Source organism: Paramormyrops kingsleyae, chromosome 12 (assembly GCF_048594095.1).
Source record: "Paramormyrops kingsleyae isolate MSU_618 chromosome 12, PKINGS_0.4, whole genome shotgun sequence".
NCBI lineage: Eukaryota > Metazoa > Chordata > Actinopteri > Osteoglossiformes > Mormyridae > Paramormyrops > Paramormyrops kingsleyae.
Window position 1 is genome coordinate 16,297,682 of NC_132808.1, and position 14,877 is coordinate 16,312,558.

At 36.3% G+C, this 14,877-nt stretch overlaps 1 protein-coding gene across 1 annotated transcript in view; it reads right to left on the bottom strand.

Annotated features, from left to right (window-relative positions):
* Positions 1-14,877, bottom strand: part of si:dkey-237h12.3 (teneurin-3) — a 350,156-nt gene that overhangs the window by 290,223 nt on the left and 45,056 nt on the right. The window contains exon 4 of the mRNA XM_072697573.1: positions 13,952-13,989. The gene's annotated coding sequence lies outside the window, so the exon portion shown is untranslated. The remainder of the gene's footprint in view (positions 1-13,951; positions 13,990-14,877) is intronic.

Consider the following 14,877-nt stretch of genomic DNA (forward strand, 5'->3'; position numbering starts at 1 on the left):
TTAAGGCTTAACAGAAGCCAGGGATTCTTGAGATAGAAAGCATGTCCACACTAGTTACACGTTTCCAGGACCTGGTTTTATAGTCTGGGGATATCAGACGATGCGTGGACCCTAAGGGGACACGAGGACTAATTTCCGAGACGTAGGTACAGTATAGCATGGCTCCTGGTGGACTGCTGCACATATATCCCTCGAACGCGCAAGACAAAGCATCTTTAATAGGTTCCTAACTTCTCAAACACTACTCACAGCTGACCACCAATGGAGTGTCGGAATGGACAACAAAGACTTCTGATTGGTTAACTGGAGAGGTGTGATGAGTAACACAGAAAGAAACAGCTAAATAATATTTCCTGTGGCTAAACACCAACGTAACACAGCTTCAAGCTGCAAGCAATTTTCTCAAAAACTGCAGGCTATAAAAATCACAGTAACAATCTGGTGTGTTCACAGGATAAGCTCCAGAAACCACGAGGCAAACGCAATAAGCGGAAATTGATGTTATTTGGCTAATTATTAATACCACTATCAAAAGTTTACATTTATGTTTATCTCAAGTCTTAGGTAGATTTTAGCTTTTTTTTCTGGTAAAGCTTATCCATTAAAAGAATTCTACAGAATTTCCAATGCCTATGGAAAACATATTCATAAAGAAGACCAGAATATGTATATATTGTATTACATAGTAATTGTATTTAATTTATCATTTACATTAACTGATTAATATGCGGAAGGAATACATTGTGGTTGACACTTAATGATAACATTACGGTCTATAACTTCATTGATATTGATTGAACTTCAGTGTTTACATAGCAATGTACCAGCACAAATGTATAAGTACTGTTGATGAAACATCTGAAATGTCTATTAACATGATGCAGTTGATGTTCAGGAACAACTTGATTACATGCTTTCATGTGAACAACTGAAGTGAAAACACAATTTCTTTTGCCTGTTATTGAAGTAGAAGCATAAGTCCCAGAACCATCAGTGGTTCACTGCCGGTCATCAGTGTTCTTGGAAGAACATGGCAGCCTATTAAAAAGCAACAGAGATTCTCTCAACACACAAAAAAACAAAGATGACAATGGAAATGACTCATTGACCTTTAATTAGTGACTTATTGTATGATCAGAAGGCTAGCATCAAAGCAAACTCTAAAAACACATTTTTCTTATCTGAAGAGAGACTGCCCTGACATGGATTTGCATCAGTTTCCATATTAGCTGACTTTGAAGGACAACTTACAATGCTATAAACAATAAATGGTACAGTACAAAAAACATTCATAACTGCCAGATTGACAGCTAACAGGATAACGACCGCTGAACAAGCCACCCGCAATTCAAAGCAACCATGAACAGCGGAAACCACAAAACAAATCAACATAACCTTTCATTCCAAAAATGTTTCAAAGTAGATTGGATTCAACTTATGAGTTATGGTATTTTTTTCCTTACAATTTTTGTTTGCAGGTCTGATCAAAAAAATCCCCACCAGCTGTTGATCTGATCCAGATCCTCTCCCCATGAAAATAATAATGAACGCGGTCATCAGACCTGAATAAACAGCATGCGTCATTGTCCATTATCAAAGTGTATGGATACATCTTTCATCACTATGCTTGATTAAATGCAACCTGGTTTAACAACGACATAGCGGAAAAGTGATAAACATAGAGAGCTTCTTCACATGATTGTAAGCAATTTCTCCATGCTTCAATTTGCACGATGCAATGTAATAATTCGACTATGATTGCCATAGCTCAACCAAACATGTGGAATGCTGCTACAATGTAAATGTATATAAAAATATTATATATATATATATAATCTATCTCGAGAGAGAGAGAGAGAGAGAGAGCTGATGAGAGCTAAGATAAATAAAATTAATTTAAGATTAAGGTAGATAGGAAAGGCCCAACACACGTTGTAATCAACCAAAAACAGATGTAAACAAAACTTTTGTGTGTGTGCTATTATTTTCCATACAAAACAAACAAATAAACAAAAATTGTAAAAAATCTGATTACCTGAAAAACAGTCAGCTTAGCTGAACATGCTGCGCACTTTCCATACAATACCTTCACACCACAAATGTGACAGCAGTCACAGCTCACTGTCCGACACATCTTGGCAATAGGGTAACACTGTAACAAGGTTGTCAGCTTCATCTGCAGGATCCATTACATGCTTGGCACACATTGAGACTTTTAGCAGTATCGTGACTTTCTCCAGCAAGGACTTCATCCTCATTAGTGGAGGCTTAATGATTATATTATATCTTGTAGCCTCTCTTCATTCTGAGCAAGTTGGGAAGCCCCACTGTGCTGGAGCTTATTTGCAGAACACCTCTTGATATAAAGTATGCCATTCCAGGAAGGAGGTGAGAGAAAGTCTCTACTTTACACCTGCTACAGAGGTTGTAGTCCCAGTGTCCATGGACTGGAAGGCCACTCTTCCATTGCTCAATCCACAGTAACTCAGAGAATGTGTTAATCATCTCTGGCCCTGTTTTAAGCTTTTTGTGTATTCCTTTGTCCACTAACAGCAAATGGCAGTTAATGTGTTATAACACAGCTAGCAGCAGGAAGTTTATCCCATCCTACTGGGAAGTAACATTGCCGATTAATGTTTCAACATTTCAAAATCAGATGGTATTCCGTTTTTTTCCCCCCCTACGAATTATGATGATGCCGGAAAGTTAGGAACACCTAGTTAGAAAGGCTTTTGGGTTGTGACGTGCCTCACTTTCTAACCTCTGAAATGTAAACATCAAATGTGAGACATCCCAAACCAAAAAATAAAAAATAGAAATGTATACGCTACTTAAAATATAATACTGACTACTGCACGAGTGCAAGCCTGCGGAGCACTTGGACGAAACACACTTTAAGAAAATCCAACACGTGCAATCATTTTTTAAAATTGATTATTTAATTAAGAAATCTATAATTGTGATACCGTTTCTGGGCCCAGAGGCAATAGGAAAATTTCAAAAAACAAAGCACATTATAGCTAGCTGCCACTGGCCTGAAGCCAGATACCGCTTGCTGGTTGAGAGGGCCACCAGTGGCTCGCTCAGTTGTGCCGACTTGGCTTCTCGGAGAGCAATGACGGTTCAATGTCAATCAGACACCTTGACTGACAAAGGGGGAGCAGAAGATAGTGCTGAGGTACAAAGTTCGATGGAACCCAGATTTTGTAATGAATTGCCTACCATCTGCTGCTAAAGAGGTAGAATAACCACTGTGATTTGAATGCATAGCATAAAAAGGTAAAAGAGGAGCATTGTTCTTTTTTTATTAACGTTAGCGCATTTTGGCAAAGATGCATTCGGCTTTCTGATGTAGGAGCTATTTCTGGGACCACAGCGCAACCATATAATTATGGTTCCTCTTTTTGAGGAAGACTCTTTTGAAATGAATCTGAAATAGTGCCATTAGAAGTCTCTATCACCAGAATAGGGGTGAACAAAATGGAGCAATTGTTCATCATATGCAGAATGTTGAATGGGTTTTCTCTGATCTAAAGTGGAATACAGAAAACTAACCAAGTCTTTGGCTACTGTGCTGGAGCTAATGACTCGAGTAAGTAAATGCATGACAGGCATCAGTCATATGTTTGTGCGATGCGGGTGTAAGTCGTCAGTACTAAGCTTATCGAAAGAAGATAATATTCACATACTGACTGGTTCTATCTTCACAAAGAATCTATTAGCAGTAATTGTATATGTTGGTTTAAAAAAAGGATTTGCATTTTTATAGATTCTAATATTTGTTCATATATTTTGCTACTGTATGTAGCAGGACACGTTTGAAACTGTGTGGGTCCCTATTAAGTAGTCCCTAAAATTACGACACTGAAAACTGGGTGCTGGTTTTGGTTTCAAACACGGCATCCCTAACCTGGAAAACGCAACGTGGAAAGTCACAGCTACTTCTCTCATCTTAATAAAAGAAAGAGATATTGTGGGGGGAAAAATGAAAAAAAAAATGAAAAAGGGATGTTAGTGAATACCTCTTTATGCACCTTCTCTTGCATTAACACCATCGTGTCTGATGCATACTGAAAAAACAGCCATCATGAATAAATAAATAGCTCTAGAAAATTTCAGTAGGATGCTTTACCTTGCAGGGAATATTATCCTTGGCTTTTGATACTAGCTCTGCTGCAGGGAGCGACTTTCAAAGATAGCAGCACTGAAAAACTGCCAGGCTCTCAAAGACCCCCTGCCGAGTGTGTCAAACTAAGAAATCTCTCTGAACTTACAGAATTAAATTCATCTCCCCATCTCCACTGTTTCTCCTTGCGGAGGCGAGCTTCGTCCTTGTTTTTTTTTTTTTTTTTTTTTTTTTTAAGAACCTCCATGACAAAAGGGATGGGGGGGGGGGGTTATGGCATCTTTATTTTCTAAGATCAAATAAGGGGGGGATTCCTTTGTTACATTTAATGAGAAATATTATTCACTTCTTACCTCACCTTAAATGCATCCTATGATTCTACGGAGGCCAATACAGTTTTATAGCGAAATGTAACACCAGACGAAAACAAAATGTTTCCTTGCTTTCAGAAGCAAAAAAAAAAAGAAAGAAATGAATTGGAATCCTTGCAGGCAGGCTCGTTATAATTGCTTTACCGTTGTCATAGAGAAGATCCACATGAGGAAAATAAATAAATACTAAAAAAGTACACCCCGAATAAAATACTATATTTGTAAAGAACCTTTCATCTTGGAATCCCAAAGCAGGGGCGGTGACTCACTCGCTGCCACCATGTGTTGCACCCACTTGCATAAGGTATGGCAGATCTTTAGCAGTCTAATGCCACACAGTGTGTGTGAAGACACAGAGGAGAAGCATGGATTCTGACAAGCCAATTTCCAGGGAGGGGACAGGGGAGGAATTAGTTAGCCAGGCTGAAGGAGCAGGATTGGGAATGGATGGATGTGCAGTGTAACTAAAGCGTTTAAAAGTGAAATGCACAGTTTCAAATAATCACATAAATACGTATCCTTTGTGTGCGCTGCCCGTTTTTTTTTTTTTTGGACTAAAAAATATGGATTACACTGGTGGGGATTTTAAACAACATAAATAATGTTAGGCACATACATATTTCAAAGAGGCCTTGTGGTTTGATAAAAAAATACATGCCACTAAATCAATGTGACACTAAAATCAATGTATCAGTCATATTTAAATCCAAAGCATTATGAATATTGCTGCAAATATGGGTTGAAGATGCAGTAACTTCAACCCTGTAATAAACTGACACATTACGTTTAGGATTAGTTTGCTTTTATTGGCACTATTTATGTACAAACATATCTAACTTAATTTTCATATAAAAACATATGTAGTAATCATTCATCGTCTTGTGGTGAGTGCACATACAACCCTGTAAATATCTGATGTTTTTATAACAGATAAAAGGTGATATGTGGCTGATAATGAATGACCTGGCATTGTGTGAGGCTATTCATTCAAATACGGTGAATGAATCACAATCAGACATGGCATGTTCTTAAAATGTCCATAAAAATAGTATTATTTTTATACTGAATTTTGATATGAACTATTCAATCACATGTAAACCCAGATTATTTAGATGAATAAGTTTGAATACTGTCTGACGAATTGTGATGTTTGATTGATTAAAACAAGAAAGACGACTCCAGGATATCCATTTCTTTATTGCACTGATATCACTCATATTGAGTCAGAGTGGATACAGCAAACAAACACAATTGTCTGCTTTTTGTCTTTTCTCTTCTGCTCTCTTGAGTTGTCATTCCAAATTCGCAGTTTGCGAAAACAACACGAGGAAGAGGGGCAGCAATTTTGAAACTAGATCTAAAATTTCATTCAGAATATCATACAATACAGGTTGCACTTTCTGACGATGAGAAACGCACTCAGCAAGAAAACAAATTATTTAAGGTAAATCCAAAATTCATTCAAACGTTAACAATTCGGAAGTAGACCGGGTCGACCAGCCCTGTGTTCTGACAGCTAGGCTTCATACTGCAGGTACCACCAATGGAGAAACCCACAAATATGTGTGGGGAGGGGGGGGGTTGGGTGTATGGTATTCTCATCCAATCGAAATGGAAGAATGTCAACAGCGGTAAGCAAGACAGATGAACAGTCGCTCTCCATATTTGTTACTATCCATATGCAATTAAATGGCAGTTTGGCACAATGTCTTCATAGGTTTTAATTCTTAAACACATTCACCATATGTCAAGCATGGAAGGAGTGCTGAATGTCTTAATGGTAGCATTTTAAATCATTGAATAAAAATATACAATTAAAGGCACACTATGCAGACTAAAAATAAACTGCTCAACTGTATGACTAAATAATTAGAATATACTACACACATCCTACAGCTGAATCATCTTATGAATCAATTTGATAAATGTGAACATTTTTGGAACTGGTAGCTTTCACATCCGTCTTTGCAGTTCCTGCTGCATTTTGCATCCGACTTGACCGTTTACCACATCACCTATTCAGGATTATCATTTAATCTATCACAGGTCGGAAACAGGAGATATGTAATAAATTTTGTATACAATAAATACATTTCGTTTTTTAAACCGGTAGTAGTAAACGAGTAATGAGAAAATGCACACACACACACACACAAACACCATGTGGAACCCCAGCAAACGGCTTCCTGCCCCGTACTGCCATATCACGGTGACTGACACCCCAAGCATTGCAACTTGCTTCAGAGACCTACTAACAACTTCAGGACACTGCAGGTGAGGGTGAACTTGTGACAGGAATAAAAGCATATTGTCGACAAATTCCTCTCATTCGCTGGGGGGAAAAAAATGCAGATGCACACTGTACACAGTGCATGCTTAAACATCACGCATTATACTATTACCCGCTACACTGCCAGTCAACAGCGACTGTCGCTGTGCACCATGTGTAATGACTAATGCCAATGAATAGGGCCCTGACAGGTTCTGTGCATGTAGGGGGCATACCAACAAAGGCTTTATGGAACCCTCCCCTCCACCCCCCACCCCATGTCCACGCTACTTCCCAGTTAATCAATTAATTAACAAAAAATCTCACCTAACTAACAAGCCACACCAGAACATAGAGGACGGTGAGGAGACTCAGATGTGTTAGAAAATGCACATAAAATATCAAGTAACGTGTTTTTTGGTAGATGTTGATAACTGAAAACTGCCAAGTGCTCCAATTGCAGAAAAATATTGTCAGAAAACAAACGGAAATAAACTGTTCGTTTACAGGCAAATAAATTAATCAAACCATGTGTCTGAAATTTGCTGTAAATCTCTGTGTATGTTTGAAATTTGCACTTCATATGGACCAAAACAAGAAATCTGTCGATATGTAACACCAAAGCCACACTGTTATTGATGAAAATGCAGAGACTTTTGGGTGCATCTGTCTTTCAGCTGAAAAATTCTGAGAAGAAACGCTGCAGCTAACTGTTTTACACAGATATGATTCAGACATGAACATATAAAGCTGTGTAATCAGACTTGGCCCTGTGCTATTTGTCAGATGAATGCTGAACATGCATTAGCTAAAGGGACACTCTGGAAAACTGCTGAAATTAAAAATTACACTGCAAAGATTAATGACAATTTTTGTATGAAATGGGCTCAATATAAATATCTATAATGAAACTCCAACTGAATATATATATATATATATATAGATATATATATATAGATATATATATATATATAGAGAGAGAGATATATATATGTATAAGGTTAAATGAAACTGCCATCTGAATTACTGCTTCTTCATTTTCATCTATACTGCGACCAGTACGCCTGCAGACCAATTAGCGTAAAACTTGAATAGTTAACCAATGTTTACTGTGAATTTGATTGGCCAGGCGCAAAACTGATGCTAAATCTACATCTTGCAAAGCCAATGAAGATATCTTACTGCCTAGCAACTGTATGATGATGTCATCACAAGAAATACTATTCCTGATTTTAATAACAAAAGGAAATAGATTTTTTTTGTAACAGTAAAATAGCATTGTTATAGAAGTTGCTAATAATGTGAACAGATTAATTTCCCACATAAGGCAAAAATCACTGCACAATGGAAAAAATAGCTTCATACAAACAAATGCTCAATGGTAGCTGGAAAAACGAAATTATTTTATGGTTGTCCTGCCACATACACATGAGAATAATTTTCCCCATCTTTCCTTCTGTATACAATTTGTTTTGTTTCACGGAAATATGTGTGAGCTTCCCAGTTGTATTTGGATAATAAAAATATATCACGCTAAATGCTATGGATAAACAACTGTATCTACTGCATGTCAGGGCGTTTAACATCCTGATCCTGCATTTTATATTTTGTTAATGAAATGTATATAATTTTATTATTTTATTAAAAATAATTAATATTTAAAGGTACCATGTTGCCTAAGCTTTATACTGAACTTATGTTTTCTCCTAATACTACATACTAATGTCATAAATGGCGGCTTGCTAAAAAGAAAACATTGAGATTGTAATCAAATTCAGTACGCCTGTTAGCCTCATGGCCGCCCAACAAGTGACCTTGACAATGTTGATGAAGGAGATTTAGCAAGGTACTGTTTATATTGCTAATATTCAGGTTTGCTGTAAGGTAATTTTGATGCCTTAAAAAAATTAAGCTAAGCTAAATTAAGCCAGATGTGAAATTGTCTAATTGTCTTAAAATCTGCTTTAATTGTACGTTAGCAGCAGTAGTCATTTGTTGGGTTTAACTTCTGCTAAATTGAACCCAAGTGGCCAAAGGTATATATCTGCACAGAAGCATGTAAGAAGAATCACCTGCAAAGAATTCAATCTGAATTTGGAGATCGACCACCTAATTCTTTCATTCCTATAATGACACTCCACAATAGCCTTCAATGAACCTCTCACAGTAATCTGCAGAATAAACTCTTAAAGATTTACATTTCCCATGTGGTCTGCACTTGTGGTGGGAAGACAACATTTTAATTTCTCTATAATTGACTGACTGAATGGACAATCCCCACGGAAGAGTACCAATGAACACAAATGCAAAGCAATTCAGTTGTTTACTGGAGATTTGCCACAGTCTTAAAAAAAAAACAAACAAACAAAAGAAACAAGACACATCCACTTCCTCTTACTCAAAATGTTTTACTAGAAAGAAAAAACTGTAAATAACTCTACCATATTTATAACAGGATTTAGGGCCAAAGAAAATATTTTGTACATTAAATTTCATTTTATTGACTCATTGATTGAAAATATATATATATATTTATTTCTTTTGGCTACTGCAACCATTCCATTTCTGGAATAATTAAGTAAGTAAAAACAACAGATAAAAAAAAAACCACTGAGGAAAATATTTGGGAAATGCAATTTTTCAGTTAAATGACAAGGGCGATGATGTAACTTTTGTGCGTTTTTATCGCGAGGCTCCCGCCATTTCCGTCAATTCAAGTCAAGCTCCTCTCCCTTCTGGCGAGTTCAGAACCTGCCTATTGTCTAGCATTCTGATCGTCGGGCTTATGACATGGGTAATACTGTGTGCGAGTGTGCAGCACTAAGCCATCTTCTAGGGACACAACCATGGCAGGTAATTCCTATATCCAATGTTGCTGCAACTGCTGATTTCACACAATGGGGAGAGGAATGCTTAGGTGTCAGAATGTGTCATTATATCCAGCGCCCTCTTCAGTCGACGGTGGCTTCTGTGACCGCTAACTGTAATTGTTTTCAGCAGGACTTGGGAACTATATAGGGATAGAAAGTAGCTTCCATTAAATTAAATGTTAATCTGTTGTTCACCCACTTATTACTGCTGATGTTCCATCTCTGGTTGAAGCCGTCCCTGAGCCCTCAGTTCCTTCAATCTACATTTTTAATTACACATGGACTAGATGAAAAGAGTGATGGATTATATCACCTTACATGTTAATGTACAGAGCTTGTCAGACAAATGACAAATTCAAGCATTAGTAAGAGGTATTTAATTCAGCAGGTGCCAACATATTGCAATGAATATTCTGTATCATGGAAGATTCAAAATTTACTGAGATTCGGTTTTCATATACAGTTGTCGCCGCAAAAAAAAGGTCCAAAAATACCAATATTCTTTATTTTTAAATCCGTAATAACTACTGTACTGTGTTTTGTAGGGACTGAGATCTGGAAAGAAGTTACTAAATAATGAATAATACAGAATAATTATCTATTCACCGCCAATTAAAGAAAAGGCACACTCACAAGATAAAAAAGGAACTGATAAAATTTGATATAATTAATGAGAAAGAATCAGATTGCTTTTTTAAAATAATTTCCTTTGTCATTAGATTAAAACAAGTAAAACAAACACGAACGCAGCCATATAAATATGTAAATAAGGTGAATAATGTTGAAATCCGCACAAACTGACGTACGGAGTACTGTGTTTTAAAACTGCAATACACCATTGTAACTTATTCCTTTACCAGTTGAGTAAACATTTTTTCTTAACTGTGCTTTTTCGGACCCGGTAGATCTGGTAAAGGAGCTGGAGGATGCCATGGACACTCATCTCATTCATGTTAAATGATAAATATTTCACTGTGATATTACATTACAGCATACGCTTAAGTATCTGTACTTCTGGGGACGTCGCGTGTTGGCACAGAGCTCCTACGTATTGCTCCTCATATTATGACCTTGCCCCCATATCGAATAACTGTATATTGGTTTATGATAGTGTTTCCATTTACTAGTGTGTTTAGCACAGTACTATGGGAACAAATCTTTGATTCAACTCATTTTGACACCTGAAAGGCTTACCTGGAAACAAACCCATCTTGTCAGATGTGTATTTCCTAATAAATCCATGAAGTGTGAGAATGAATTAATCAAGGTGGGTCAGACATCGTAAATCCCAAAGAAAGATGATGCTCGACCACGCCCCAGATTCTCCTAGGGTCATAAACTGGCCCTAACTTTCCCTCTTGTTGGAGAGTTGGGTTTAAACTCATTTATATATATATATATATATATATATATATATGGACCCTGTGAACCTATTCTGTGCCCTGTGCCTGGGAAGGGAAAAAAAAAAAAAACGTTGAAAACTTCATGTCAAAAAACGGCATTATGGTATGGTATCCTCTTGAAGATGTTGTAGACTAACTCACATAGACACAAATTTCCTGCACAGGAACACAACCTTGCCTTGATTTTAAACAGGCATCCCTATTTCGTGGGATAAATTATTAACGACAATATCAAGAATGCGGAGGGTCATCCAGCAGTTTCACTGCAAGCCAGCATAACAGCATTCCATGCACAGTGCGTTGACTTCAGTTGACGTCGGTGGATAACCTATCTTTAATTATTCTGATTGATTAAAGGTAGCCTAGCTCACTCCTCACATGCTTTATTGTTATCATATGCGGATAGTCATTGATGGGAGGGAAAAAATGCAGTGAAAGATATGGAGGTAAAAACCCATGCAGCTGTGTTCCCACACGTACATCTTACAAAATAAACATCGCTAGGACCATGTCTAGTAACATATCTGAATGCAATATTTCGAAAATAATGTGATACAATTACTCTACTATTTCTAAATAATTCAAAGCTATGGCAAACCAAATAATTTATATTCCGTTTCATAACTATAAAAAATTCATATTTTCATTCTATTTGTAATCTTCATTTAATTATTCAACACAATGACAAAATACATGAGATACTTATGAAAGGCTATTGGAAAAAATGGCTAAGAATATTTTTATTAATTAATTTTAAAAGCAGAGATTACACCCCCCTCCCCAAACACTGATAAAGTTTTGCTTTTATTTTCAGCAAATCAGTTAGACTTTATACAGAATATTAAATGGTTGACAAAACAAACTTTCTAACCCATACATCTAAGAAATAAAATTCCATCCCTAAAGATTAAGTATATTACAGTCATAATTCTCAGATTTTTTATCTGAGGAAATTTTAAGAATGTCTTAGCGGCATCTAAAAAATAGATCTCTGCAGGGCCCTGGAAACAGTCGTGAAATGTCATTTCCTGATTTTATTCATCACATTTTAATGAGATAAAAATAGTAACTGTTTCTTCTACTGATATCCATTCAATATAATATAATGAAATTATTTTTTATGAGTTAAATATATCTAATGTTTTTCTTAAGGAAGTTTAAATGAAAAAAAATATCAACTGAGAAGTATGACAAATTTTGTCAATAGAAAAAAAAGAAACAGAAAAACAATTAACAACTGTAAATTTGTTGTATTGCAGTATTGTTCATATTCTTAGCGTAAGGTAAGAACACACTGAATCTCACCTCTATTCATTGGTGTCTATGGATAGCAAATCGTTCATTTTCATCAGAAACAAAGAAAATGAGTACTTCGTTATTGTTTAAATAAATTTTATTTCACTAAGCCTGGCTAAATAAAAAAAAATAGTTTTTCAGCATTTCAATTATTGACATCGGTTTAAAAAGTATGACAAAGCGACTGAACCTTTACCGCTGTTTTAAGGAGTGGTTATTTAGAATGTTTGCAAAATATAATATATACTGTATCAGTAATGTGAATTCCATTCTAATATTCTGAATTCAATCAGGCAATTGCTAGTAAAAGTTTTTACTTTGTTATGTTGTATTATTTCATTAATTATGCATCTACAAATGTGTACACTTCTGGTATTTTGGCTTTTATGAAACTATTTTATAATATCCATCTTTATCATTTGATTATATTGAAATTGGCCGAAAGGCATATTGATGAAAATAAAGCAATTTCAGTAAGCATGGTATACCAAATGTAAAATGCTGGATATGTGTTTATCTGATTTTTTTTTCCTTTTTTTTTTTACCCACTCTGGAGTAATTATCTACAGTAAGCATCAACACCCCGTTGCTAGTTATAACAATTTATAACAAAACCAGACTGACCTCATTGAATGTACTTGGCTTCCACTTGTGGAGACGTTTCTATAAAGCTACTTTAGTTGGTTTGTGACAAGTCAAGGCTGTTTCCCCAGCATTACACCATTTACATCTGCCATGTAGGCTGAGACACTTGATCTCAACTAACCCCTCGGCGCTGGACAGTTTAATCCTCACGCCCAGGGTTTTCTGCTGGCCCCCTGTTATTTTGTTCATGAGCTGAATGTCAATATGCAACTGCCGTCCGGCCTCCGGAACAGCAAGAGGAAGACATTTATGGAAATGCCTCATCATTATACAGTACAGAATTTGTGGAAAAACTAGTACTGTGCATCATTCTTAAATCTGCCAAGCAAGTACGACCAGCGCTACAGGAGGAGCACCGTAATATGCCGTAAGATTACTGCAAGTAAGCAGAAAGGGCGCCGGTGGTGATGCGAATGAGGGGTCCTGCGTAGCTTTCTGTGCTTTAATAGCCTAATAGAAGTATGGCACCCAACGGTTGTATGCACACATACATACAAGCTTAAATGTACAGTTAGGTTTAATAACATGTCAGAGCCCCCGCCCCCGAAGCTCGCGTGACTTGACTTCTTATGGTTGTTAACATTAGCAACGTATGTTAAAAACCATTGCAGCAGTCAGCATGCTGAGCCTGAAAATTGGAAGATACGGCCAAGCCATTTTCGTCAACTAGAGAAGAATCAATTATTGGATTTAGTAATCACAGGTACAGTGGACCTTTTCAAAGTGAGCGGTTGCCATGGAATTCTCTTGGGTTACAAGTTCATTTCTAGGTCAGAGACATAGAAACCGTGAAAGCACAATCACTAATGGGTCTCTCCAGTAAAACATTGTTACCTTTTTTGCTTTTTTTTTTATTAAATGCACGTTTCCTCAATAGTAGAATTTGGAGCACAGTAGTCTGTTTCCACTAAGCTCTTAATGCACCCGTTATGCATATTTGTTTGGTGAGAAGAGTAATCATTGCTACTCACATTTGATGATGACTTCAGATGTTCTTGTCATCATTAACCTGCAAATTAAATACAATGTCATGAGATATGTTGGCAAAGGGCAGATCTGGTGAACCAGAACGCATCTTGGTATACCACCAATACTGCTTCCGCAACAAATGCCAACAATTGGCTAACAGTTCCGTTTTAGCTATTGTAATGGTATTATCAAGTACAAAAATTATGCCTATTTTGTACTATAATATACACAAATATGTGCATGGAATATAAATACAAAAAATCAAATTGCACAAATGAGATTGCACATTTGTAAAAAGATATATATAGTTATGAAAAAATATATATATAGTTACTTGAAACTCACACACACACACACACACACACACACACACACAGTTAATTGAATATGAATATCACACTGAATGCAAGGTGGCAGCCTCCTGTCTCTCTCTAAGTAACACTAGAGCCCCATCTACTGGAACGTAAAATATGCTGAACAAATCCATCAGTTGTATTATATTTTAAAAAATCCCTCCAACTGTATAAATACACATCACACACAATAATGTCGTAAATGCTGCACAATCTCTGGAAAGAAAAAAATCTAAAATATTTAATTAAATAATGGAATGGCAACTTATAATGTTTTAGTTTTAAGAAATTATATATCACAAACTGTTTGTGACAAATTAACAAAGTATGTTAATTTTTGTATTTGCCTTACAATGATTACATTTCTTTTACCAGCAACAATGCTGTTACATTGTGACTATGTGAAGTTTGCACGGATTGTTACTTTGATAAAAACTGGTTTTCCACAAATAACTCAAGATCTGTAACGCGCTTTACACCCATGTCACATCAACCATTTAAAAGTTTAAAGTACGTGGCAAAAGGAACTCAGAGGAAATGATGTTTGAAAGATCGTCATATTGGTGCAAAACTAT